This window comes from Lepisosteus oculatus, chromosome 14 (genome assembly GCF_040954835.1).
Source record: "Lepisosteus oculatus isolate fLepOcu1 chromosome 14, fLepOcu1.hap2, whole genome shotgun sequence".
NCBI lineage: Eukaryota > Metazoa > Chordata > Actinopteri > Semionotiformes > Lepisosteidae > Lepisosteus > Lepisosteus oculatus.
Window position 1 is genome coordinate 23919992 of NC_090709.1, and position 27987 is coordinate 23947978.

Here is a 27987-nt window from a genome sequence, read left to right on the forward strand (position 1 = left end):
CTCTCTTGTATTAGTAAAGCATTTTGATTTAAACTGAACAATATATGAAAGGTTTCATCTATACACTTACACATAATAAGTATACGAATAAATACTCGGAAGAAGCCGCAGCTCAGGTATTAGAGAGATTTAAAATCGGATCGGAGGATTTAGAGTCCAGACTGCAAACCAACAGCTTACATAGGTCTTTTATAGAACCCTTTTGATTTCCTCTACTTTGTCCCTGTGATGTCATTGTCCTGCTCGCAGCCGAGCCCGACACACGTCTGGTTTCTGTCGCTTGACGCACACCCTGCGGTCCATGCGGGTCCTAATACCCCAGTACAATGAAGGGGACACTAAACTGTAAACAGGTGCCGTCCTTCGGCTGAGACGTAAAACCGAGGTCCTGACTCTCTGTGATCATTCAGGAGAATGGTGGTGGTGGAGGGGAGTCCCCATTACCTGTAAAGCGCATTGAGTGGAGTATCCAGAACAGCGCTATATAAGTGTGCGTAATAATAATAATTATTATTATTATTGTAATGTAAAATGCAATAAAAAATAAAAAAATATCAAACTTTGATTCAAAATAGATTAATGTAAAAACTGATAAAGCTAATGCTTTTTTCAGGGCTATAGCTGTAGCTGCGAGAAGGTTAAAAGCGCACAAGTGATCTGTCTTTCGTCAAAGTAATTGCCGGAGCAGTAAGACGCAGAGCACCATCCAGCAGCTGTAGACGATGTTCGGGGAAGAGCTAATTCTGTTTTTAGCACAGGGAGTGAGAATGAGCTCAGTCCGGCTCCGAGCAGAATCCATCCTGGTTTGGTTACAGTGCGCCTGAGGATCTTTGGATCGCAACGTAAAAAAAACAATTGCTCACATCGTGTGACTTCCACGACAGGAAGGAAAGATATCACTTAAAAAAATCAGAACTGAAGATTTGGATCCTGGGCCTCAATTTGATCAAATTATTAAAATAATAATTATTAAAATATCAAATTGTGTTTCTGCAACATTTCGTGCACAGTACGCCATTTTTATCTAAAAATAAAACAACAGTCACAACGAGAGCTTACACGCAGTCTGGGGTATATTCCCCTTTTATATTTTTGCCACTTTATATCGAACCTGTTATACTCCCAGAAGTGCACAGTAGCTTGTACAAATGTACAATTCACCACTGGTATAAACAGATGTGTGCCGTGTTTGCCTTTGTAAGCATTTGTTTAAAAAATAAGTTCACAATACAATAAAAACACAGAAAGCACAAACTTCATAATACAACGATACAAAATCAATACCAAATCATTATGCCAATTAAGTACCTATCCTTTGAAAACAGAGAACACCTTTATATCTACAAAAAACTTGACATTTGTATGTATTTTTGAATTACAAAGCAGACAGAGTAGTCCCTTAATTCAAAGATCGGATCTTGGCCAAAACAAGACAATCAGACGTGGGCTGAATTCGGAACAGGAACCTCTACTTCGTCGTTTATTGAACTTTTGATAAATGTCTGAATGAAACAGATTCGCTTTTTTAACTCTTTGATTAAAGTACACAAAAAGCACCTTCCTTCGAGCCGGAATCGAACCAGCGACCTAAGGATTCCCTACTGACTCCACTACAGTCCTCCGCTCTACCAACTGAGCTATCGAAGGGATGTCAAGCAATGCTCCCTAGCACATACTGCCCAATGTAGTGAAATGTTCCGGGTGATTTAAATCCCACTTCGACATCAAGTTTCCAACTCGTTTCCTTAGTCTTGTTTACCTTGAATTTAAGCCACGAACCAGGATTCTACTGTATAAACTTCCAGGGATATTACAAAATGTTTGATGGGCCATCAATCATTCCAGGCGGAAATTGACTCCTTTTTTTTCTCGAGGGATCATATTAAACATTTCATTAGTATCGAGAGGAGGATCACCATGAGACACAAAACAAATAGTTTCTTTCTGTCTTTATTAGAAAGTAGCGTTTGTGCTACATTAATAATATTTTCGTGGAAATAAAGAAGTTTCGAAATGTGGTTTTGAGTTAAATATTAGCGTGTTCATGTAATTAGTTTGTGTTTGTCATTACTATATATATATATTGCCATGTTACTAGAATTTGTAACTGAAGTTTACTAGTTGTGTTTTTTATGATGGTTAGACATTTGTTGATTACAATATTGTATATAATGTATAATTTGAACTACATATTTTTCAGGTGTGAATAGTTGTATATTTTAAGAATAAATTTCTAAAATAAATCATTGGCTTTATTTACTAGTTTCTACACCTATAAAAATCTTTCTTTGATGTATAATAGACCTTTAACTATATATGTATAGTAGTCTTCTAAATTTATCCGTATAATAAACTACAACCATTTATGTATAATAAACATATAATCAATTTCATTCTAGACCAGTTACGGAGCACAGTTACTCGTGTGGTATGCGTTCAATAGTCGTATATTCTACATCTTTTGCGCACTGGGATGTGCCGATTTTAACTTGGCAAACCAAGATACACATTTTCTAATGAAACCTTAATTAAAAGACAGTTTGTTTCTCGAAAGCGTGTTATGTAAAAAAAAGAGAAAAACGAAAATATATGGATGGTAATCTTTCAAAGCTGAAGATTTTACTTTTGAAAAATTGACATTTTATGTACTGTATGCAGATGCATTCGCTGGTTTTAGAACTTTGCTGTACTTCCTGAATCATTTTCAGTATTATAAAGTGGGTGTAGATTTTTCTTTCAGGTTAGGACGCGAGTGTGTACATGTGTTTGATTTTCGTTTCACTGATTCTCATTGAAGATTTGGGAATTAACGACGAAAGAATCAGTTGCCTCGGAAAGCAGAAGGTTTGGTTCTCAACGATATTGAAGACACGCCCATGTAGAGCAGCGGGTGATGATTTGTGCTATAAAAGACCAAGTGCTCAAAGTGACGTCTGCGTTTACCGTTTAGACTTTTCATCTCGGGCGCACTTTTAGAAAGCAAAGATAGAGCAGTTGTGTTGAATCACATTATAACAGCTGTCAGCCGAGTGGCGCAGCGGAAGCGTGCTGGGCCCATAACCCAGAGGTTGATGTATTGAAACCATCCTCTGCTATGTACGATTGATAAGCATACCATCAGTTTAATGAAGTGCATTAAAACTGTTTTTTTTCTCTCGTGTGTATGAAAGCTTCACACTTAAGGTACTCTTTCATCTTTACCAATAGCAGATGCCCAAATGTATCTTTGGTTGTTCTGCGATCCTTCATAGTTTCCTCAATTCCTTCAAATGAACATCCATATCAAAGCAATTATGTATATATATTACAATTAAGGTACATATTAAAAATATCAACGCACATTTGTATAATGCTCATTTAATAATGATTGTCAAGGATTGTCAAGTTCTCCAACAAATCTGTGTTCTAATTTTAAAATATTTTTGCTAAGGATACAACGGGTGTATAAATGAATTCTCCCAACAGCCAGTTAAAGAAAAATTCCACACGTGAAGATGGTTTTCTTGGACATTGACTTAGGTACTTATTTGTTTACTTGTTGTAGTTGCACACGAGTAAAACACGAAGATTTCCTGCCACATTCAAGAGGGTTTGCGAAGAAATCCCTTCGATTTTTAGCGGAGATTTTGTTTACATCATCACAATCTGAAGCACGTCCCTGAGTACGTTTGACCCACCAGCCCTTTGTTTAACAGCTGCACAGGGACACATTCCCGTTGCTTTTCACAACTCACATGTTTGTAGTAAAAGAAAATAAAATACTGTCATTTTCTTGCCAGCTGGCAGTATTTCTTCGGCACTGACCAGGAGTAACCAAGAAGTTCATTTCATCTTTCGCAGGCTGTAATCTACAGAAAAGGAAGTGAATACTTGTATTAAGCTAAATCAAGCCGACGGAGTTGCACTGCTGTTGTTTTTCTCCACTTTTCGTTAAAAGGAGAAAAAATCACTGGCATTTTTTGGAAGCATTTCTTCTGTCCTGAGAAGCAAGATTTGTATTTTATCTTTCAGAAGTTGTATGAATTTCTTGAAGTTCAGAAACAAATTGTTCCAGAAAAGAAATGAACACTTGCTTCAAAGTAAATCAAGACGTATGTGTCTCTTGCTGTGTGTGCTCTTATCTGTCCATCTCTCGCTCCTCTTCTCTCTGGCAGTCTGTGTAGAGTATCTGAAGGGGATGTAACACCACTTGGAAAAGAAGAAAAATTCTCAGGAAAAATTCTCAGGCAGAATAAAAAATCATTATTCTCTTCTCAGTCAGATTCACAGCTCAGACTCACACTCAGACAGGATCTCAACTCCGTACTGCTCTCTATCCTCACAATCCAGAACTAGAAGATATTCAGACAATCAGTGCTGCTACATGAACAATATCAGACAGAACAGCCTGGACTCATGTCACATTTCCCCCTTTTATCCTTCCTCCCAGCCCTCTTAGAGACATAAAAGACCTCCTGGTTCTCCTCTCTGTGAACTGGGCTCAGGGGTCACTGATCTGGCAGTTGTGGGCTCTGTTCCAGGTTGAAAGCAAGAAGGTTCTATTAACGCTTTCCAGGACTTCCAGCCCTTCAGTATTACTTTCTTTACTGTATGTCAGCCTCCCAAAATGTTTATAAATGTTTTATAACACATATGAGTGTGGAATTATCTTATTATTTATATATAGTATTTATGTAATAAACACCAGTAGTGACACTATGATCAGTATATTGATTATTTGTAGCCGATGGTCCGATGGTCGTGTCTACAATAGTGACCATTTGACCAGTCTGTAGCTCTGGGCAGTGGGACTCAGATCACACAGAAGACCCGTCTGTGTGTGATTCCATACGAGCCCTGGGATTCAGCTACTCTAACAAATGTCTCATAGACCGTCTTATAAATTTACAATTAGATGAAGTCATGTAACAGTTTTACAGATAATTTAAATAATCAGACAGCAGTTTTGGCAGTGGATACATCTCCACATGGGGAAAAGAAACTGAAATATATGTGCTCACTGTGAAGTAGGAAGAGGTGGTCAGACAAGCAAAACAACTTTGCAAATAATGTGAAGTGACATTGTTTTGTGTCAATCAGCTCACAGATTTCGCTTCATGTGCCTTAAGCTGTGCAATTTGTATGGTTGTTGAATGAGATTGGTTTCTTCACAAGCCCAGTCAATTGCCCAGCTTGCCGACGCACACCTTCATGAAGACTCTCTTTAAGATTTCATTGTCAAGTCGCCTCCTTTGCATACAATAGTAGCACCGACACTAAGAGAAAGGATGAGAAATGGCGTTTATCAAGCGATTGCAGTGTTTGTTTGACTGAGGATCCTTGTGTGCTGAACTGGCCTCTGGAGAAGTGTAGTGCAGTAAAACAGAAGGTTTGTGTCACTCAAGATTGTTACAGAACAGAACAATACAATTACAATACTTTTGTGAGAGTAAATATTACTGGTGCATCACAGTTCTTATAATGGTGAAAACAGGAGCACCTTCTCTACATTTTTGACTGAAGTATTTAAACGGAAAGAAATAATATCACTATGCAATTCATAAATGCAATTGAGCTCCTCTAAATGTTCTAGTCTGATGAAACAATGTATAGAATTAGGTGACAATATCGGAATTAATTCAAATGCACAAGATTAATTTTCAGCAACAAAAAAAGTGCTCGGAAATATTTTACAAGAATGAAACCTAACATTCACCTAAATAAACATTAACCCTCTACATAAGTAGAGAACAGTAGGACAGAAGGTTAGTGTCACTGGACACTGCATCAGAGAGGCCGATCTCTTCTCCCTCATTATGCAGGCTTACCCACTCATGATGAACTGTCCTCCAGTGATACTCAGCTGCCATCATCGACTCAGACATGACGTTCATGTACATATTATACCTTAATATGGCACTGCGTTACAATAATTTGATCAAAACAACTGGTGAAAAAATAATAATCAAATATTTCTTTCCTTCTTTTAGTAAAGATAAAGACTTTGTCCAAAAAAGAAGCATTTATACCTTTCCTCTCCTACCAGCCCTTACAAGTCACCCAGTTTTTAATTTAGAGCTGGATTAAAGCTCTAGTCTCTTTGGGGGTGTGAGTTGGAATCCCACTGCTGCCAAATATCTCCAACTATCTCAGTGTTAAGAAGCAAAAAACACACATTTGCTGCAGAAGTAACAGGAGAATTTGTGCCATTCAGCCTTATAGCGTGATGTCATTTTCTCATGCTCATTTTTAGATGCTTGTGATCGAATCTATGATTCTTATGAGTGTGCCCTCCATAAAGGTAGCAGATATAACGTGCCACGTTTTCAGAGAATCGCATTAAATACAGTTCAGAAGAAGGCGACAAAGTGTCCGCTAGGCAGTTCAGCGATTTCAACAGTGTTCTCTGTTGATTAGGTCCAGAATGACACCCGTTACAACACACAGTGTCAGGCATCAAAAAGACTTCCCAAAACCCTGATCCTCTCCTTGATCCGGTGATGGCATCCAGACATTTCCTGCAACAAAGCCAGGATACGATCTTCAACAACACGAGTGAAAGGCTAATTCCCAACCTTTGCAATCCTTTGCAAAGAAGGACCGCATGTGCTCAGTGTTAAATGCACTGTTCATTATTATTAATCATAATAATAATAATCTTTACATTATATAGTGCCTTTAAAGGTGGCTTTCCAAAGCGCTTTACAGAATGAAACCAATAAAGTTAAAAAATACACAAGATAAGCAGGATGAGAATACACAGTTAGAGGAGACAATAGATGGTGGTATTAAATACAGTAGGAACAGAGGGGTAAAGAATAGTTCATTAAAGGCTCTTCTTTGTCAATTCAATGAAATGTTTCAGAAATGCTGAACGATTGATGTGTTTCACGCGCAGCGCGGGCTCTCCTTTGCTTACAAATATTTTTTTTCCACCAATTTACTCAACTACGATTTTTGCTGAGCATTTTGTTTGATTGCTTCCTATTGTATACTGCACTGATTTCTGTATTGTTCAATTTCCCTGTTGATTTTAATTTCTTGTTTTCTAAGACAATCAGACCAGCTGTTCTGACCATACCTTGCACTGGAGCCACTCTTTTCTTTCCAAAGGCGTGGAGAGAGATGCTACTGCAGGTAACACCCCATGAGAAACATCATGAGCATCTGTAAAAGCTCTCTACCTGCCCGCTCCCCACACCGACGTGTGTGAGCAGGGATTTAAAGGGACATTTTGAAGTGTAGAAACATTTTATTGTTACATACTTTTTCTGTGCAGTTAGTTCTCCTTCAACTCCGCCCAACAACAGAGGTCAGTTTTAATACAGGAGTAAAGGCACATTGCACATCTGCAAAACATCACATACAGGTTTAGGGAGAGCTACATCAGTGATTGGAAGGTAGGAAGTTTCGGGTCACTTTTTTATTATAGATTCAAGCAGCCCTGAATACCTTTTCAAGAAACATTTCAGAATCCCAGTCACGTCCAGTATGATTGCTACACAGGTCTACAGTATACAATCAGAATACTGTTTGTGCGTTATATAAAACACACCGCCCAAAGTATTTCTAAAACAGGAATTACACGTTTCTGAATGCGCCCTCCTTTATAAATAAAATAAAAGGTCTGAAGCCTGCTCCAAAGAAGCACTATATTCAGAGCTGACAAAGAAGTGATAGGAAACATCTCGGAAAACGAAGGTGCAGTCATTTCCAAGCATCGCACAACAAGAGCTGAACCCACCCGACGTTCTCCAAAAGAGTAAGGTGTTGGGAGTGTGGCTGGGTGGTCTAAGTGCTGGGTTTGTGCTCCATTTTCTTCGCTGGGTTAGGTTTGAATCTTGCCGCTGCTAAGTGTTGGTGGGTTAAGACCTTCCTTCTATTGCGAGTTCAATGGGTAAAAGCTTTGCTTGACAGTCTGTCGAGAGACTGAACTAGGTGTTTCAAGATAGTCTTTGTCAGCTTAACATCAAGGCATAAAAAAGCCTCATTTTGTGTTCCCAACAGCAATGCTCTTTGGTCCCTTCAGCATTATGCAGGGAACAACATCTGCCGTGATCACTTTTGAGTCAGTGTGAATCGTAGTGTGCCGCAATTGTTTTTTAAATTGGTTTTGTAGGCATGGTGCATTTTTCTGTGAAACTTGAATGCTGTGCTTTTTCACGCAGAATCATCGGCAGGAGCAAAGCTTATTCAATCTTTGCGCACAGCACTCCATCAGAAATACTTTGTCCAAGTTTTGAAGAGATTGTGGGATTCTCTGCACACGTTCACATTGCGTACCTCAGACAACAACACCATTCGATGGGAAGTTGATTCTGCTTCTTGCAGTTGTCCCTGTGGTTGCAGTAGTTACAAAGTTGCACTTTCCTCCACCTTCTGCTATAGTATTCACTGGGTGAGCTTCATCATTTGGCTCAGAAAGGTCAACTGTGCTTCGGAAAAAATCAGCTGCAGTGTCGTTATTTTGTCGGTGAGTATGGCTGTCTTTTAAAGCACATGAAAAACACGAGTTTGTGGATTTCTCCAAATAGCAACGAATTCAGTTGTGCAGTGCTTTACTGCTTTCAGAGGGTCTTTTATCAACGCTGCTATAGTAGAGAAGTGACATAATCACAAACACAGCCATTTGTGCTGGCTGTTTCTATCACATGATTTTAACTAATTTATCATCATCTCCAGGAGAGCACCTCGCACTGCTCACTGAGCTGATGTACAGTATGTGCCCATTTCTCAAAAATTAAATATCATCTGAACTGATTTTTTCTATTTTAAATGCTTTCCTACTCTTTTAATATTTCAGTTAAATCTTGAAGTACTTTCCATTGATATTAATCCTAGTCCCGATGAACGATTCTTGGACATGGTGTACCTTGAATAATGTTCTTATAGGTTCCAGTTTGGAAAAGTGCGCTCTCCAGAAGCTACCGAAACCTCCAATGGTCACACAAAGCTTAATGCAATAGCAACGTTTGGGGTTGAAAAAGAATATTACTTGCTATGAATACGAACACTGTTACAGGAGGCGCGTAAGGACTATTTTAGCTCAGATCATCAATTTATCTTACATTTCTACTCCATTAATATCGCTATTGAGTGCTAAAGGTAGGTCCTGGCAATACTTCATGAGATCTTCTTAAGAAAACTTAAAAAAATAGATTTCCAGTGCTGAACAAAAAGTAAAAAATATCGATTATGTGCAACTGATAAAATCTCTCTTCCAGGGATGTTGTAGCCACATGCAAATTACTTTATCAGCTTTAAAAGTTTCTTTTGCATTTATAAGACGATCAGCATGACACTCAAAACATACCTGTATTCAGTAAGCGCTGAGTCTGCTGGCTGAGCAAGTTGCCTCCTCTACACACAATAGCAGCCCTGAAGCTAAGATAAATGAAGAGAAATTGCTTTTATTGGGCACTTTTCATATCCGATGAGCTTGACATCTCCCAAGGGCGATGGAGTTTTTTTGCGACACTGCTTTTCCCTTTTTTCTTCTTTCTGTACTCTGATGGAAAAAAAAAACGAGAAATCATGTAAGGGAAAAATGTATTTTTTTTCATGGAGAAAACCTGCACCAGGAAATGTTTTGTTTTGAAGAAGTGATTTAACATGATACATGACCTAATTTACTGGAGTAAATGCTCACACTGCAAGGTCTGCTTTACTACAAGAGAGAAGTAGAGTGAAAGATGTCATAATTTCACTGTGTTGTTCAAGAAAACATCTTTTTCTTTGAATTCTAAATCAATCAGAATTTCAAAGTGACACACAAACCCTTTGTCTGTATTAAAGAGATGATATTTTAAAACTGATAAAAATGTAGAAAACACGTTTCTCACTTAGAAATTTTAGATGGGATGGTGTATTACTAGTTGCAGCGCTGAACTTACCATGGTGCAATTCAGTTACATGATTGGCCAGTGGTTTAATGGATAACGCGTCTGATTTTGCATCATGAGATTGTAGGTTCGACTTCTACCGGGTTCGTGTGTTTTTAAATCAGGCTACTCAGAAATAGATGTCCATTATGTGAATGAACCGCACCTGAAAGCAAACGTTGGTCAGGTTTCCTTCTTTCCAGCATGAAATAGCAAATCGTTACAAAAAGCACCAGCTAATGTCCAATAGCATTTTAATTAACATGAATATACTGTAAGGTCTTGGTACATGGGATTGGATTTCATCCACAATTTAAAAAAGGGCAAATTATATTTACAGGCTTCAGACACTTTTTAATACAAAAGTGACCTAAAACTCTGTAACTTTCAGGTTAGTTTGAACCTGTAATGAAAAAGGGGCCTGAAACTTCCATTCTGTGATGTAACTGTCTCTAAAGTCGGACGTGATGTTTCACGGATGTGTAGTGTGCCCTTTCTCTTGTCGTGTTCAAAATGACTTGCTGTGTAATTTCCTGAATGCGTGTTCTGTACTGCTCTGTTATTTCATTTAGATTATCTATGTGGTGTACAGATAAAACCAAACTGCATGGTATAATTTCCGGGTTCGGCACCAGCTGAACCTGAACATACATCAGCCAATCTCGACATGATTTGAACACACAACCTTCTGATGTGGTATCAGATGCACTACCGTTGCACCACAAGGTCACTCCCTGTAAGTGCTTTTAATTCCCCCAAGGAGAAAAATCAGCGTCCCTGAAAAAGATTTTTTTTTCATTCTCTCCTGTGAGAAGCGTCGCTCTTCCAACGAGGGTCTCTTCTTCCCAGACCACAGATTATTCTTCCTGTCCGGCTCTCATACAGAGAACAGACACACTGTCTCCACTAATGTGTTTACTACATCTATAGATCTGACCCCCTTACAGCCCTGATATTCCTGGACAGGATCCCATATTGAGCAGTATTTCTCGCGTTGTGAACTTACAGTGTGTACACAATGTACTTTATACATAAAGTAAGTGTTTTCGTAACTCTTGGACGTTTTGTGAAAATATTACTGGCATGTCAAAATCGCCCCCTCAACTGAACAGTTCCACCCCCCTCAGTTTTGGATAAAAGGTTTGGATAAAAGGTTTTTGAACACTTTCACTTACTGAACTTGAGCCGTAAAAAATAGTTGTACTTTGTCAATGGTCAGATAACTATACTAACCCCGAATTCACAGTTACTACATCAGACTGTTTGATGTGCAGGGGGCTATCCATCCAGGAACAGCACGTTACATAGTGTCTATGTTTTGGGGTGTCAACATTATTATGACCTTATTTGCTCAGGTGGACCAATGGCTTGCAGTAGTTTATCCTTATACTTACAATCGTTATATAACTAGGACTGTAGTTATAGAAGTTTGTACTTTCTGTTGGTTTTACAATGATTTCTTAATGATTCAGATCCTCGTTACCGTTGATGTTGTTGAAAAAATGAACACATATGGTTGATGCTCCAGGCAAAAATAATCACGTGAGTTCTGATGAACGTGGAACTGTTCTTTATCACTAAATACCAGATTGCTTGTCGTTATCTTCTAACATGAAATACTAATCAGTGGCATGCTTACGAGAATTCACTTGGATGGTTGCAACGGCTCCGTTTAAACCAAAATATCACTGCCCCCCTCAGGATTTCAGACCCCCCCCTACAGATCATTCCCCTGGCGCCAGTCCTGGGTATAATGATGAACATAGCTGCCTTGCAAGCAGTGAATCCGGGTGTGATTCCCACCTGACCCATCGACAAACCTTTTCCAATGAATCTTTGATCGATTTAAAAAAGTCTTGAAGCTGGTAGGCTAGGGAAGAAGCACTGTTTGAGTGCACTGAGGAAAATGTGCTACTGTGCTGTGCTGCTCCAGTAGCGCAATTGGTCAGGTTGTGGTGCTTTTGTAGTGGAGTCATACCAAGGTTGTGAGCTCAATCATCACGTGGAGTAGGTTCCGTTTTCAGCTGCAGAAACGTGCTGTTGAATTTAAGTTGGTTCTTGTGTTACTTTTTCCTCTCAATGGAGCTGTATTAATGCAGGCACACCTGCTTCCATGTCAAGTTATTTTATCATTGCTCACAAACCAACACACTGCAGACACCTCTGATATTGTCACTGTTTGTGGGCCACATGTTCCTGCTGTCAGCCTACCATGATCATACACCTATAGAAATATTATTGCTGTAGTACAGGAGCGAAGAAACGAAACGAAAGCACACCAAGTTTAAAAAGGTCAAAATGTGTCAAAGCCCTTCCTCGAGGAGGATGGGGTTCAAACCTACTTGTGTAGAGTATCATGTACTAAGAGAAGAGTGCTTTAACCACTAGGCCACCTCCATACACACTTTATCCCCCTCCGGACATGAGTTGGCCTCTTTCCCCATACTCAAGGGTAATTTTCCTCTTCCACCTACAATTTCAACATTTACCTTGCGAGATGTCAAACCACAGAGCCTGTGCTGCGCTTCAGTGTTAGCTGTAGTGGACAGCCCATTGAACATAAAAAGCATATTGAACTCCTTTGACATAAGCCATTTCTCGTCACTTGCTCAGCGAGCAGGCTCAGCGCACACTGAATGCAGGTGTCTCAGAGCAATTGAGATGTGTCCAAGTGGCTGTAAAAGGGATATCTGATGCCAATGCCATGGCTTAGTTCTCTGGTTGGAGTATTCTCGGTCGCATTTAATGGCAACGTCATGGCAACGTCAGCTCAAACCACCAAATGGAGACGGGCGTGCCGACAAGCTGACCCTGCTGATGCAGGATTAACACTAGGATGCGAGAATGCTGTGGCTTAGTTGGTTAAAGCGCCTGCCTAGTAAACAGGAGATCCTGGGGTTGAGTCCCAGTGGTGCCTGTCTTGCCACACAGTTTATCATTATGGACAGCAACATGCTTCTACATTAAATTTAATGGAAGTGTTCATTTAATTTTTGGAGCAACTTGTTTTTAAAAAAATCCATACAAATTGCAAAAGATAAAATACTCATCTGTTTTGTCAGTGCAGAGGAATTACTGCCAGCTGGCAAGGAAACGAAAAAGATTTTTTTGTCTTTAGCCAAAAACCTGTGAATGTAGAAGAAAGGTGATGTGCGTTAGTTTCTATGGCACAGTCAGTCAGCGTATCCTTCAGTTAAACATAACGTTGGTAAATCAAAAGTCCCCAGAGACGCATTTCAAATTAATCCGACCTCAACACCGTCTCCCCTAAATGTGATGGGGTTTCTTTGGATGTCCTTAAGCATCCTGATAGTTGCAGAGATTTCAAACTTTTGGCACAAGTCAAACTACAAGAAGTTAATAATTGAGCGCCTAAGTCAATATCACGGGAATGTGACTATGTAAACTTAAATAGTATTCAAAATATTGCAATTTTGTTGTAGTTTAAAAAGATATTTTAGCTGGGGATCCTCAAATGATGAGGGTAGAAAAGAGAACTATTCGACACCATCAGGAGTGCTTAACGTGATAAAAGTGTTTTTTAATCACAAAGTGAAAATAGCGAATTTGTCTTTCACTTAGGCGTTCATTAAAAGCTCATTAAACAATGAAGGAGAGGCTCGTGTTCCGAATTCTCTTCGTGTCTCATTGTCTTGCTTTGATTTTTAAAATGTACACTGTTGGCTATTCACTCTTCCTAACACAATTAAAGAGCCGAGTTTAGTTCAGAGGTAAAGCATCTCATGCATCGTTTTCTATCACCAGCATCTCCACTCTGGATTTCTTTTTAAGCGCGATATCTTTTCTGTGATTTCTTTCGTTTGAATTCCCTCATGTGTGAATTTCAGCGCGACACATAAACTCGTTTGTCTGTTTTAAAGAGATGCAATTTTTAAAACAGACAAAATGAAAGACTGTTTAACTAAATACACATAGAAAACGTACACCTAATTGAGAAAATTTGGACTGGGGCGATTTATTATTGTAGCGGCGCAAGCTCATAGTGGTGCACTTGAGGAATGCGGTACAAGGGCCAGTGGTACACTGGATAACGCATCTGATTATGGATCAGGAGACTGTAGGATTGTAATGCTCTTAAACCCAGTACCATAACCGTAGTGTGTTCAGTCCTACACAACCTTTCTATCGACTGAATAAGCCTCCTGTTCCATCTCCATCTTCTTCCCACACATTCCGGCTATTTCAGCACCGTTATTGTGGGACCACAGTCACAGATACGTAAGGGACACTATTCTGAAGAACCGTCTTAAATAAATAACGTTGCAAAAGGTAACAATAAGGGTTTCTTAATGTAACCTTACATTTGGCCGTACAATACAATTTTCTGTACCCTCAAAAAACTAAAAAAAAAATATTACTGCTTTCTCCTGAGAAAAACAAGTTTAGTGTCAAATCACAATAAATAATACAACAAATATACTAAATTAACACCCAGATATGACAACACACAGCTATGACAGAACACATTGAAGACTTAAAAGCCCTTTAAATTTTTATTTCCTTAATTTCCATTCTCTTCCCTCCCCAGGATAACTGAAAACTAACTATAATAAAGACTTATGCATTACTTGTAATACAGCTACTAATAAAGATATACATGGAAGTTAATTATTAATAAATAACACTTTTATTAATAAATACGTGTTAATATTTATATATATAAATATTTGTGGTGTCTGCAAATTTTTGTCGTTAAATATAATAATACTTTTCAAGCAAGTGGTGCATAACCTTGTTACTTAATGAGTACATTATTTCCATTACAAGACAGTTCTGATGTGATCAATTGTTCTGCTTAGTCCGCTACTGAGTTGCTTAAAACCTATGAAGAGGTGGTTTAAGCTAGACTCCTAATGCAGTAACATCTAACGGGCAGCAGCTGTTATTTTAGGTTTGTTGCAATTGAGAACAGGTTTAGTACAGAGTTGCTGACAAATTTCAGCGGAGTTTATTGAATATAAGTTTATTGCAATTGACCCATTGTAGCTACCAATCAGCAGCAAGGAAAAACAAACTTCACTTGTGCCTGTCAAAAAAATGGAAACAGAGTAGTAGTTTATGTGGTAATTTCAGGTACTGTACAATGTAAGAACTAATGTTAACTACTCCCATAGTAATGCGTGGGGTCCTATCAATAGAAAAAAACAATTGTTGTAACCCGAAAATACAACAAACACAAAACAAGAAGTCTTCCAGGAACCTAGGTAAATCCCGGTAGTTGTCTAACAACTACGAAAAAAAAAACAAACGCAACAATTTCAAAAGAAAAAGAACATTAAAAACAAATCTGGGGAACAACAAAAACACAGAGTCTAATGCGAGAGCTTTTTCAAGTCTTCAGTGCTCCTCTCGTCTCAGTAGACCTCTCTCATATATTTGTGTACAGGTCAGCTGGAGATACACAGCTGATGGTAATTTAAGTAGGGAGCTGCGTCAGCATGCATGGGCTTCAAAGGAAAAAGTCAAGGTTTATTCCATGCTGAAAAGAGAAGGAAACACAATGTTTCAGCTGCGGAGCCTAATTTGATTGTGACTCGAAGTAAACCTTTACTTCTTCGTTTGATGTTAATTTATCTTCATCAGATACCTGATAGTATCTAAACTTAACAGTTGCTTTCAGTAGCTAAAGACACTAGGTGAGGCTTAAACTCACAACCTCGGTATAACTCCGCTGTGCACTGTTGTATAAGTACCGCGTGCTGACCAATTGCACCACTGGAGCTGTGCAAGGTGTGCAGAAACACAGGGTGAAAACGGTTTCGGTTGTGGATCCATCTATACATGGGGAACACTAAAATAGCAAGGAAAATACAAGAAAAGAAACTGAAAGAATTGTGCTAACAGCAAAGGGGGACGCAGGGAGGTGGTCGGACAAGTAAATCAGCCTGGCAGATTATTTGTATCGACATTTTTTGAGTCAATCAGCAAACAGATTTCTCTTCATGTGCCTTGAACTGTGCAGTTTGTATCTTCGTTGTAGATAGGTTTCTTCAGAAGTCCAGTAAACTGACAATAATGGAGAACTAGCTGACGCACCCCGTCGTGAAGACCCTCTGTAAGGTGATTACACGTTTCATTTTCAAGTCGCCTCCTTTACACGCAATTGCAGCCCGGACACTGAGAGAAAGCAGGAGAAATGGCTTCAATTTCAATGTGAAAGCGCAGTACAGGCTCGATGGCTTCACATCTCCCATCAATCAAATAAAATTACAGTAAAGCGATCTAAATATGACTCTGAAGTACTGGGAAAGACGATTATTTTGAGCGTGCCTACCAGGGTCTGCTACGAGGCTGAAGTTACAGTAGCTTCTTATTCACCAGCTTCTTATGCGTGTTTTTCGTTCCACCTTAAATGGTGCTGCTGTGATGTTATGTCACTTTTCGCCTGTAGATGGCTCTCTTCAATCAGTACTAATCCGGCTGGAATACTGTAGACATCTTCACTGAAAGGGAATATCCAAATAGCGACTGTCCAAATTATATTTTTGTATGGAATATATTTCAGAAAATCGCAAACCAATTTTAAAAACTCACCACAACACGGACTTACACTGGGAAAAGGTGATTGCACTTTCTGCTTATTGCTACAGCCTTCCCCCCGATTATGAAAATGTCTCACAGTTCTGACACCGCCGTGTGAAAGACAATGTAACAGACTATCAAAATCCTGAAGTACAAGAAATTTTAATGCACCAGTTTCTTTAAATATGACCCTCTGATCCTGGCATGTCAGAATACATTTCGAAAAAGTATGGCACGAATTGCACGAATTGCAATGGCACAAATTGTTGAGAATATCACTGACCTTGCCGATATTTGCAGGGGATACGAGTGTTTTGCACATGTTGAACTACGACACGTCAAAATTGAGCTCCTTAGTCAATATCACCGGTAATGTCCAATAATGACGAACATCAGTAGCTTCAAGGAAACTTAGACTCGCACATGGAGTTTTATCTTCGAATGGAGGTTGGGAGAATTCATTTATACTCTCGTTGCTCATTAGCTAAACTATTTAAAAAATATATGACACAGATTTGTTCGAGAAAATTGTAATTGCCTTAAAGAGAGTCTTCTTGAAGATGTGCACCAGCTAGCTCTCCACTGTCAATTGACAGGACTTGAGAAGAAACTGTTCTCATACAACCAACATACAAATTACACATCTTAAGGAACATGAAGAGAAATCCGTGTACTAAATAACATAAAACTGTCGCTGCAAATTATCACCAAGCTGTTTTATGTGTCTGACCACCTCTTTCCTACTTTGCAGCGAGCACAAATCTTTCTGTTTCTTCATCGCTATTTTACTGTCTCTTTCCCCCATGTGGAGATGGATCCACAGCCGAAACTTTAGGTCAGTTCCTGTTATTCTGTCTGATTGAAAGAGCTTTATTAAAGGCACTCCCATCTCTGCAGGAAAGTTATTGCTGCTCTCAACACAATATACTGCAACCAAATATAGCGATACTGTCACTGCCTGTGGGCCACGTGTCCCTGCTGTCAGTCTATTATGTCATGTTCATCCACAGCCAGAAACATTACTGCTGGAGCACAAGAATTATATAGGCGCAGTCCATAAAGCAAGAATCTCTTAATCTCAGAACTGTGGGTTCAGCCCCCACATTGGGTCCCTCTGTGTCAATTTCATCCCCCCAATCCTCCTAGCATGACCTGATGGCGTAACAGTGATACCCAGTACCCAGCGTAATTCAGCTTTCTTTCCACTTGATTCAGATTTTGATCTGAAATCATCGGCCGAACAAGAGTTTGTCTAAATCGAGGGAGATCTGCTCACAAGCAAGTATTAAACACTTCAGCATTTTCTGTTCGAATACCACACTTTGTCAAAACACTGCCGCTTCTTAAGCTTATAAGTAACGGTTTTTGAGCACGCATTGTATTGTTAATGCTTATATTAAAAAAGCATAAATTCACATAGTGGAATTTGGACTGAACAAAGTAGTCCAGCCCCTTTACAACATTACATACCCACTGATTAAAGCTTAAAACTACAGCAGCAGGAGTAACAATAATGACAACAACATGTTTGGAGTTCGGCATTTCATTTATTCTGCGGAAACATCGTATCGGAATGAACTGCCCGAGATAAAAGAGTAATTGCGGCTTCAGATCGTTTTTACAGAGCATTGCGTTGTTCTGTTCATGCTGACTACACACTTTAGATTTGTCATTTACTGCAGGCGTTGCTTTTCCAGGTTTTTCTGAAATTCCTCGCATTTGAGCCAGCACTAAAACATTTCATTCCCGTCGCTGAATACATCGTGGAAACGGTATTTGCAACGGAATGCTGTCACACATGAAACCTTTTTGTTATTCGGTTCTGAAGTTTGAAAATGAAAATAAAACGGGGGTCAATTCATAGGCTTGAAAGAAGTCCAAGCAGCATAAAAACCCGCGAATTCTCACAAAGGCTGCACCTTTCTTCTGCTGCTTTTATAAATCTGCCTTAAACATTTGAATGCATACCTTACTGCTGCTAATCACATTCACGTGTTTACAAAGCTTTTTTCTGTCCGTTATGTTTTTGCTAAGCAGTTTCTCCGTTTTCCTCGTACTGTGATTGTCAGCGAGCACAACAAGACTGAAACAGTGTAAAGGCAGGTAAAAAAGACAGGGTAAAACGCCTGATTGTCGGGAGTGGGATTTGAACCCGTGCGTCTATTTGGAGAGTGAAACACAAAGCTTAAAAGACACGAAGTTGTGAATTTGCTGTTTTAAACTGCTCGACTGTCCTGAAAAAAATGTGTGCTGATTGCTTCTTTCTTACCAAAAACCCAAACACACATTGAACATTTACCTCTACCATACATGTCAAAAGCTCACTCCCCATCATTTCTATCCCTTTATTTCATTCTTTTGATGCGTGTTTTTGCACATAACCTGTTACCTTTTTGTTGTTTTGCACACTGCCTGTTGTTGTATTTTGCACATCGGCTGTTGTCTCTGTCTTTCTTTTGTTATACAATTGTATTGTTGTTGTGTTTTTTTTCTTTGTACTACTTATGTCCGAGAGCTAGCTAAATAGCATTTCGTTATACCTTATACCTGCGTATGAGTATAATGACAATAAACTTGAACTTGAACTTGACATAGTCTTGCAGGCAGTATATTATTTTATCGTTTACTCGTTTAAAAAAACACGGTCTTCTCGTTCCTAAGTCAGATTTTTAGTGCTTTCGAACGTTACTTCCAACCTGGACTGACAGCTCACCAGATCTGTTTGTGATCAGACCATGGAGTCAGGGGCTGTACCAAGCGCACGTTCCTTCCCAATGCTGAGGCGATCATTCAGAAGATGGGTGTGAAGAGAGACAAGCTTTGTCGACTAAAAAACAAGGCAGGATATGCACGGATACTAATCACTGGCGATAGTTATGTTCTCTTACTATTGAGACTCCTACATTGCAAGTTTTTTTGAAGACTTCGAAATAGGCACGGGTGGGGTTTGATAAAACGATCGTCGATTTACGAGACTGACGCCTTACCACTTGGCCACCGCACCTTCGAAAAAACGTGGGAATAATGTTGTTCAAATTATTTTTTTTCTGAATCTGGTTTACATCGCCTGGAGGTAGCAACAACAATAAAAGGGATACTTAACAAGGCGATACACTGTAGCAGTGTGACTCCAACAGATGCTCCTGAAGAGGCTGGAGGTTTAAGCCAGCTCCTTAGAGCGCTCGGCCGTGTTACTCTCAACAGCGGCTCTTCAGCTCTTGTTGTTTGACCTAGTGGTTTTATGAGGCGTGGAAATGACCGCAACTTCGTTTTCTGAGATGCTTTCTCTCACGTGGTGAAATCTCGACCTCTTTGGCATCTCTGGCTATAGTTCTTCTGTAGAGCACCTCTGCTTATAGTGCCCTTGAAGTCATTTTATTTTTACAGGAAGACGCATTCCCTAACAATCTCTCCTGTTTTAGAAATGCTTCATAAGGCGTGTTTGATTCAACGGACAAACAGTATACTAATTGTTCAATGCAGATCTATGCAGCATTCGTACTGGATTTGACTGGGATTCTGAAATACTTCTTGAAAAGGTATTCAGATTTGAGAACCTATAATAAAAACACAGACCTGAAACTCCCTAGCTTCCAATCCTTTACTCTTCCTTTACTCTCGTAGTTTTCAAAACGACCTCCGTTGTCGGGCGCAGTTAAAGTGGAACTGGCCTGACTGCACAGGAAAGTACGGAATGCTAAAATGTCCCTTTAGACCCTCGTCATGTCTCTGTGAGGAACGGGTAGGTAGAGAGGTTTAATAGATGCTCATGATGTTTCACACGGGGTGTTACCTGTTGTAGTGTTTCAAAAGATGTGTTAGCGGACCACAGATTATCTTGAAAAGATTTGGGTTTGCACTGGCTGGGATTAAAAAACTGACTCAATTATTTGGAAGGCGCCTGTACCACCAACGCACTCCCGAGAAGCACCCGCAAATTATCACAATCCTCTCTCTCACCTACAAAGTTATAGAGACACAGACATCCAATGAAAGCTCAAGGCTCCACTCAAGGCTTTATTCACTCAAGGCTCCACTCTTTTGTTGTGATGTCATTTTAATAAATATTAGCTTTGACAAGGTGTCATTTTTGCCTCTTAAAGTTAAAGTCTGCTCCTTTCTTCCTGGTATAGAAAGAACTAAAAGTAAATTATTCAGCTCTACCGCCTGTGTGCATTGACAAGACATCCCAAAAGGACATATTAAATAAGAACACGATCCTTCCTGTTACCATTCCTGTGGTTGGGGCGTTGTTTCACCCTTTTACGTTAAATCATCAGTACTGCTGTTTTTCTATGCATAGTTTAATCAAGAGCACTTAAAAGATGCAAATAGGTTTCAAATAAAATAGAATTGAAGGACAGTCGAGTAAGGAGGTAGAAAAAAAAGCACTCCCCCGTCTGGGAATCAACCACCGTCGCCCATGTAACTGGATGCAAAAATAACAGATTAATTTGTGCCCAGCCTCTTGAAGCTTCGATGCGATTATTTTTCCTTCCTTATTTTTCATTCCTATGAATTTACTCTGTAGTAGAAGAAACGCGAAAGTGGGAAACTGCAGGCATTCTTCGTGAGTGGTGTGATCAGTGAGCACTTGCACATCTCTAAGTCTGTTCCATACACTTTTTCATCGGGGATGTAGCTCAGTGGTAGAGTGCATGCTTCGCATGTATGAGGTCCGTGGTTCAATCCCTGGCATCTCCAGGTGCTTTATATTACAGTACTCACATCGCAATCTTCTGTTGAGTGAGAACTCTTTGCTCGTGTTCAGAGAGAGCCAGGTTTACACAATTAAATGCAGGCACACTCGACGTGCTGCACAGTTGCGCTGCTGTTTTAACAGAACATTTAGTTCTGTTAAATCCTAAATTATTTGAACTAATTTAGTTAAGGAAAATGCAAAAGAGCATGACAAGTATTGATCGTATAAAATATCCATGGCACAACTCGAGAAAGTACTGAAGGACTACACATCGACTTTTGATGATTACAAGAGATTCAAGAAACACAACCGTCCGCACCTGGGTTTGGATCCTGAACGCTAGAGTTAAAGGAACATAAGCGACGTTTATGACCTATAAACTCTCTAAATTGTCTTATAGTTTATGAAATAAAAAAATTACTTACTGATGATAGACGATTTATTAAATTTTAACAAAATCACAATTACAAACTTTTTCGGTTAAACTGTTATTCATATACTCTAACGTAAATAAACGTTAGTGTCTTCCGGTGTGTGAGCCAATTTCTCCCAAAAATATTCGTTAGTCTGTCGGGAGGCTGTGCAGGGTGTGAAGAAATAGAATTTCTAAAAGACAGGCTCCCTAAGCTTAACATCAAGGCAGAAAAAATGCTGTTTTCTCTACAGAAATGCTCTTTACATTTCAGCACTGTTGCAACTCCCTTTATAAAGGGTGTGCACACGTATACAACCAAGGCATTGAAAGATTTTTTTTTTAATTATTGTTCCAAAAAATGTTCCATTTGTTTTCTTTTTAATGTTGTTGATTAAAAGATTTTATTAAATGAGAAAAAAATCTGAATGTGAAAAAAGGTCCAAATGCTATTGAAAAAAATCAGTAATGTGAGGAAAGATGGATTGTGGGAGCCCCTTAACTACCCATGTCATGCTGTATTTCTCACTCATTCTACTGGGAGTGGTGCCGTCGCTTCATGATAAAGTCTGTCAGTGGTCATTCCAGACGGGTCAGGTATGACTGCTCTTCGGAACAAGAGACACGTGACTTGCGAGGATCCCGACAGTGTCGACTTTCTTTCAGAACCCGGATAGCTCAGTCGGTAGAGCATCAGACTTTTAATCTGAGGGCCCAGGGTTCAAGTCCCTGTTCGGGCGGATGTGCTGTTCTTAAGTCTATTGTGAATGTCATTCTAAATAGTCTTTAATCTTTCACTGTTCTAGCTGTACTTGGTTATTTTAAATGTCCATTACTTGTCCATTACTTGTATTTACTTGTATTTACAGTAGTGTATTTAGTGTTTCATTTCACAAACCGAAAGTGTTCAAGTAGATCTTGTCACTCTACTCCACTTAATAAATTAAATCACAGTAGAGTACAGAACACGCAGTGAGGAGCTCACACAGTGAGTACTCTTGAATACAAGAGGAAAGGCACACTGCAACTCTGCAGAACATCACGTCCGAGTTTACAGTGACAGCAGAGGTTGGAAGCGACGTAGTTTTTTAATACTCGCTCGCTGAAGATCTCTCAAGAAACCTCGGTGGAGATTTAATGGGTGTCTAATAATCACGTTCAAAAAGGTGACGATAAGTTTTTTTTTTAACTAGGTAGCCTTAATGGCAACACGGTGTGAGTAGATCTTAAAGCAGCTGCAGAGTACCCGTAATGGCAACACAGTGCTTTGAGTTTGGCTTTTCTTATTTCTTCTGCAGAACCAGTGGAATCGGAATATACTGATCCGCATAAGAAGCGCTTTCGGGTTCTGATCATTTTTATTGAGCGCTGCTCTAAGTACCACAGGCAAGATGGCTGGTGGTCTTAGGCGTTGCGTTCAGGTCGCAGTTAACCCTGGAGACGTTTGTTAAAATCTCACTTCTAATAAAGAGGTCTTTCTCGTTAGAGTAGAAACGATAGAAGCCTTAAGCGGGAAAAAAATCACAACATCTCGCATTTCACGTGTTTAATGTTAACTGTCTCAGTGGTTGCCTCGGTGATTGATGGCTCTTCTCCCTCGCAGGGTGACGGCAAACTTCTTCAGAGAGGGAGTCTCCCAAGCACGGCTTTTCTTTATCAAGAGCTGAGACAACAGAAACAGACTTCCAACTGACATGAATTACTTCTTGAGCGTTTATGACTGTCTTGAAAAGCTGAGAGCAGGTGAAAAAGTCTTTGGAAATGAGGCAATGACTGCTGACAGTAAACAGAGCTGACGCTCAGCTGCAGACAAGCGCTCCTCGTTAGTATAGTGCTGAGTACCCCCGCTTGTTGCGCGGGAGACTGGGGTACGTTTCTGTGACAGGTCGCTGGTTTAATTTTTTAACAACCTGACTTCACTTAAAAAGTGTGTACTGTGTCCTATGTTTCGGACTTGTTACAGCGGTAGAATATGGAGATCATCTCCAGTTTTGAGCTCAACTGCAACAAGAAGTCATGCTAAATGTAGTATAGTGAGTAGACATCGCGAGACAACAGAACGAGAGAGTAGAAGGCGGGAATATATGGTGTAAGGGCATGATCTGTGTAGTTAACAAAATAGTTAAAATAATATAAAAACGTATTTTTATTAAGATACAAAACATTTATTGCAACGAGAGATGAGTGCTTGACGGACTCAAAGCGGGCAGAACACTGCAAATTTTAGTTCTCTTGCTGGTAGAAACGAACTTTTGAATTTTAGGACTTTTCGTTTAGCTAGCGCCATGGAAGATATGGCAGCCGCGCCGAGAAGCTTTGCTTATGCCCAGCTTTTTCCACCGCTTCCACTGAACCTCGGAGCTCCGGATTTGTATACGGAATACAAGATATGGATGGAGTCGTACAGATTTTTTTTAAATAGCCAGTGGATCTACAGAAGCTCAGGATGCTGTGAGACGTGCTACATTACTGCACTGTATCGGGGCTCCCGTGCAGCGGATTTTTGCCAACCTCCCTGGAGAAAAAGACTGTAGCTGTCTTAGACGCTTCCTTTACACCGCGGAGAAAAGTGGTTTTAGAACGGCATAAATTTAGGCAGAGAACTTAGTCTCAGGACGAATCTGTTGATGCTTTTGTGACTGCACTAAGAGAACTGGCTAAATCTTGTGACTTTGGAGTATTGGAAACTGACATGTTAAGAGATCAACTTGTGGAAAAATGTGCACATAAGAGACTATAAATTGCTGCAGGAGGAAGGGCTGACACTAGAAAGAGCTCTTACAGTCGCTAGAATTCATGAAGCAGCTCAAGCAGAATCAAGAATGCTTTCTGACCACAGTGACAAAGTGACACTGAACGGGGCGCTCGCTCAAAATTTACAATCAAAAGCCGAGCAGCAGGACACAGTCATGCTAGAGAAATAGAAGAACAGGGGACGGCTGACATTACATGTTACAGGTGCGGACTAACAACGCACAAAGCAGATGAATGCGGAGCGTGAACAGCAAAATGTCTACACTGCAAGAAAACAGGACATTGTGCACATGTCTGCAGAACATCACGTCCGAGTTTAAGGACAAGTATCCCTTTTATTGTTGTTGCTGCCTCCGGTTTACATTTGGCGATGTAAACCAGATTCAGAAAAAAAAAAATTGAACAACCTTATTCCCATGCTTACAAGTAGGTACGGTGGCCAAGTGGTAAGGCGTCGGTCTCGTAAACCGAAGAGCGTGGGTTCAAACCCCACCCGTTCCTGTTTCATTTGTCACCGCTTTCCTTTAGTTTCAAAGTCTTAAAAAAACTCACAATGTAGGGATCTCAATAGTAAGAGAACATAACTGTCGCCAGTGATTAGTATTCTTGCATATCCTGCCTTGTTTTTTAGTCGACAAAGCTTGTTTCTCTTCACACCCAACTTCTGAATGATCGCCTCAGCATTGGGAAGGAACGTGCGCTTTGTACAGCCCCCGACTCCATGGTCTGATCACAAACAGATCGGGTGAGCTGTCAGTCCAGGTTGGAAGGAACGTTCGAAAGCACTAAAAATCTGACTTAGAAACGAGAAGACCGTGTTTTTTTAAACGAGTAAACGATAAAATAATATACTGCCTGCAAGACTATGTCAAGTTCAAGTTCAAGTTTAAAGTTCAAGTTCAAGTTTATTGTCATTATACTCATACACAGGTATATGGTATAACGAAATGCTATTTAGCAAGCTCTCGGACATAAGTAGTACAAAGAAGAAAACACAACAACAATACAATTGTATAACAAAAGAAAGACAGAGACAACAGCCGATGTGCAAAAAACAACAGGCAGCGTGCAAAACAACAAAAAGGTAACAGGTTATGTGCAAAAACATGCATCAAAAGAATGAAATAAAGGGATAGAAATGATGGGGAGTGAGCTTTTGACATGTATGGTAGAGGTAGATTTTCAATGTGTGTTTGGGTTTTTGGTAAGAAAGAAGGCACCGTGAGGTTCAGATCATAGGTGAGAGGTGAGGAGAGAGTGAGAGAGGCTGGGAGTTTAATAGTTTGATAGTGCGGGGGTAAAAACTGTTTCTGAGTCTGGTAGTCCGGACCCGAATGCTCTGGTACCGTTTTCCATGTCATGCTAAATGCCACAAATTGTGTTTGTCCAGTCGTATCAATCATCCTAAAGTTACAGAAAATCGGATGCGACTGGTGCAATCAGCACACATTTTTTCAGGATAGTCGAGCGGTTTAAAACAGCAAATTCACAGCTTCGTGTCTTTTAAGCTTTGTGTTTCACTCTCCAAATAGAGGCAGGGGTTCAAATCCCACTCCCGACAGTCAGGCGTTTTACCCTGTCTTTTTTGCCTGCTTTTACACTGTTTCAGTCTTGTTGTGCTCGCTGACAATCACAGTACGAGGAAAACGGAGAAACTGCTTAGCAAAAACATAACGGACAGAAAAAAGCTTCATAAACATGTGAATGTGATTAGCAGCAGTAAGGTATGCATTCAAATGTTTAAGGCTGATTTATAACAGCAGCAGAAGAAAGGTGCAGCACAATGCAATTTGTGAGAATTCACGGGTTTTTATGCTGCTTGGACTTCTTTCAAGCCTATGAGGTGACCACCGTTTTATTTTCATTTTCAAACTTCAGAACAAACAAAAAGGTTTCATGTGTGACAGCATTCCGTTGCAAATACCGTTTCCACGATGTATTCAGCGACGGGAATGAAATATTTTAGTGCTGGCTCAAATGCAAGGAATTTCAGAAAAACCTGGAAAAGCAACGCTTGCAGTAAATGACATATCTAAAGCGTGTAGTCAGCATGAACAGAACAACGCAATGCTCTGTAAAAACAATCTGAAGCCGCAATTACTCTTTTATCTCAGGTAGTTCATTCCGATACGATGTTTCCGCAGACTAAATGAAATGCCGAACTCCAAACATGTTGTTGCCATTATTATACTCCTGCTGAAAGAAGAAAGAAAGAAAGGTGTCCTAAATGAACTTTGTCGCCCGTGGGAGATGTCAAGTGCATTGGACATGAAAAGTTCCCGATAAAACCCATTTCTGTACGTTTCTCTTAGTGTCGGGGCTCCTATTGAATGTAAAGGAGGCAACATGCTCAGCCAGCCGACTCAGCGCTAACTTAACGCAGGTGTCTCAGAGCGGAATTATTCAGAACAGGAGCCTCTACTTCTTTGTATACTGAGCTTTCGGGTGAACGTCAAAGTGAAAGACAAATTCGCAATTTTCACTTTTTGATTAAGGAACAAGAAAACACCATCCTTCAAACTGGATTCAGACCAGGGACATAAGACATACTCGCTGTTTTTTCTACAGTTTTAAGAGCTAGCAACTGAGCTATCGAGAGGTCTAAAATAAACGTTTTGTCACACGCGTAGCCCAATGTAGTGTAGTGTTCCTCTTTATTTAAATCCCAGTTCGACATCAAAATACTCACTCCCCATAGTCTCGTTTAGTAGAAGAAATGCAGGCTTCTACTCTATTAACGTCAAGAGTTCTTCTAAAACATTTGAAGGGATATCAGTGCAGGCGGAAATTGACTCTTTTTCTTTATGATTTGGTCATATGATTTTTCTTCATATGATTTGGTTTTGATTTTGAATCGTTATATTATTAAGTTTGTGCTTTCTCTGTTTTTATCGTATTGTGAACTTATTTTTTAAACAAATGCTTACAAAGGCAAACAGGGCACACAGTACAAGCTAAATACCCCAGACTGCGTGTAAAGTCCTCCTTGAGGTATGCTTTCAAAATAGCTGCACCAGTCACTTGGACACAGATAAACACAGGGATTTAAAATTCAGGAATATGAATGGTCAATTGCATACAGTTGGGTTTTTTACGTTTTGTATTTAGCGATTTGTGTATAAATCTTTTAACAATTCATTAAAATGCTAACAATATGTAAAATAAAAACAACAGCAACGTTAAATGCCGGGGAGACGGGCAGTTTTTTTTTACAATCAGATTCCAATCTCTAATGCTGTGTTTGAGAGCTGTGTGTGAGAGCTTACTGTACATAACTTTCCTTTTCTCACATTTTCTGAAAACTATTCCAAAGGGGCACCTGTCACGGACATCCAAAGGGACTAGCCATGGGGAGTAGGAGAGCGGAAAAAGACCCATATGCGTAGCGGCGAGACGGGAAAAAGGCCCGGGCTCATTAGTGCAAAGAGTTCAGGAATGCCGTAAAGAAACCTATGCCTTCTCGGCCTTTTGGCTAAGATCAAGTTCAAGTGGCATGCCCGCAGTTCTTGTCTTTCCAAAGGTCTAGAAGGCGATCGAAGATTCTGAAGAGTGCTTGAGCTGGTATCGCTCTAGGTTGAGCCTAGGGGGTTAAGGCCAAGCAGCAGCTGAGCTGGGTGGGATCCGGCAGTAACGTTCTCTCTCTCTGCTCTCTCCTCTCCTCTCCCCTCCCCCTTTCTCTTGCTCTGCCTCCTTGGCCTCTTGGCTGGAAGTGGGTA

General features: G+C 39.9%; 4 non-coding genes across 4 annotated transcripts; 3 read left to right on the forward strand and 1 right to left on the reverse strand.

Moving 5' to 3' along the window:
• Positions 1 to 1559: 1559 nt before the first annotated feature.
• On the reverse strand, positions 1560 to 1647 carry trnay-gua (transfer RNA tyrosine (anticodon GUA)). The gene is given in 2 exon segments: positions 1560 to 1595; positions 1611 to 1647. It is a non-coding gene; the product is annotated as a tRNA-Tyr (tRNA).
• A 19388-nt stretch (positions 1648 to 21035) lies between these two features.
• trnaa-cgc (transfer RNA alanine (anticodon CGC)) lies at positions 21036 to 21107 on the forward strand. The gene has a single exon. It is a non-coding gene; the product is annotated as a tRNA-Ala (tRNA).
• A 1077-nt stretch (positions 21108 to 22184) lies between these two features.
• Positions 22185 to 22257, forward strand: trnak-uuu (transfer RNA lysine (anticodon UUU)). The gene has a single exon. It is a non-coding gene; the product is annotated as a tRNA-Lys (tRNA).
• Positions 22258 to 24700: 2443 nt separating this feature from the next.
• Positions 24701 to 24772, forward strand: trnat-cgu (transfer RNA threonine (anticodon CGU)). The gene has a single exon. It is a non-coding gene; the product is annotated as a tRNA-Thr (tRNA).
• Positions 24773 to 27987: the final 3215 nt, after the last annotated feature.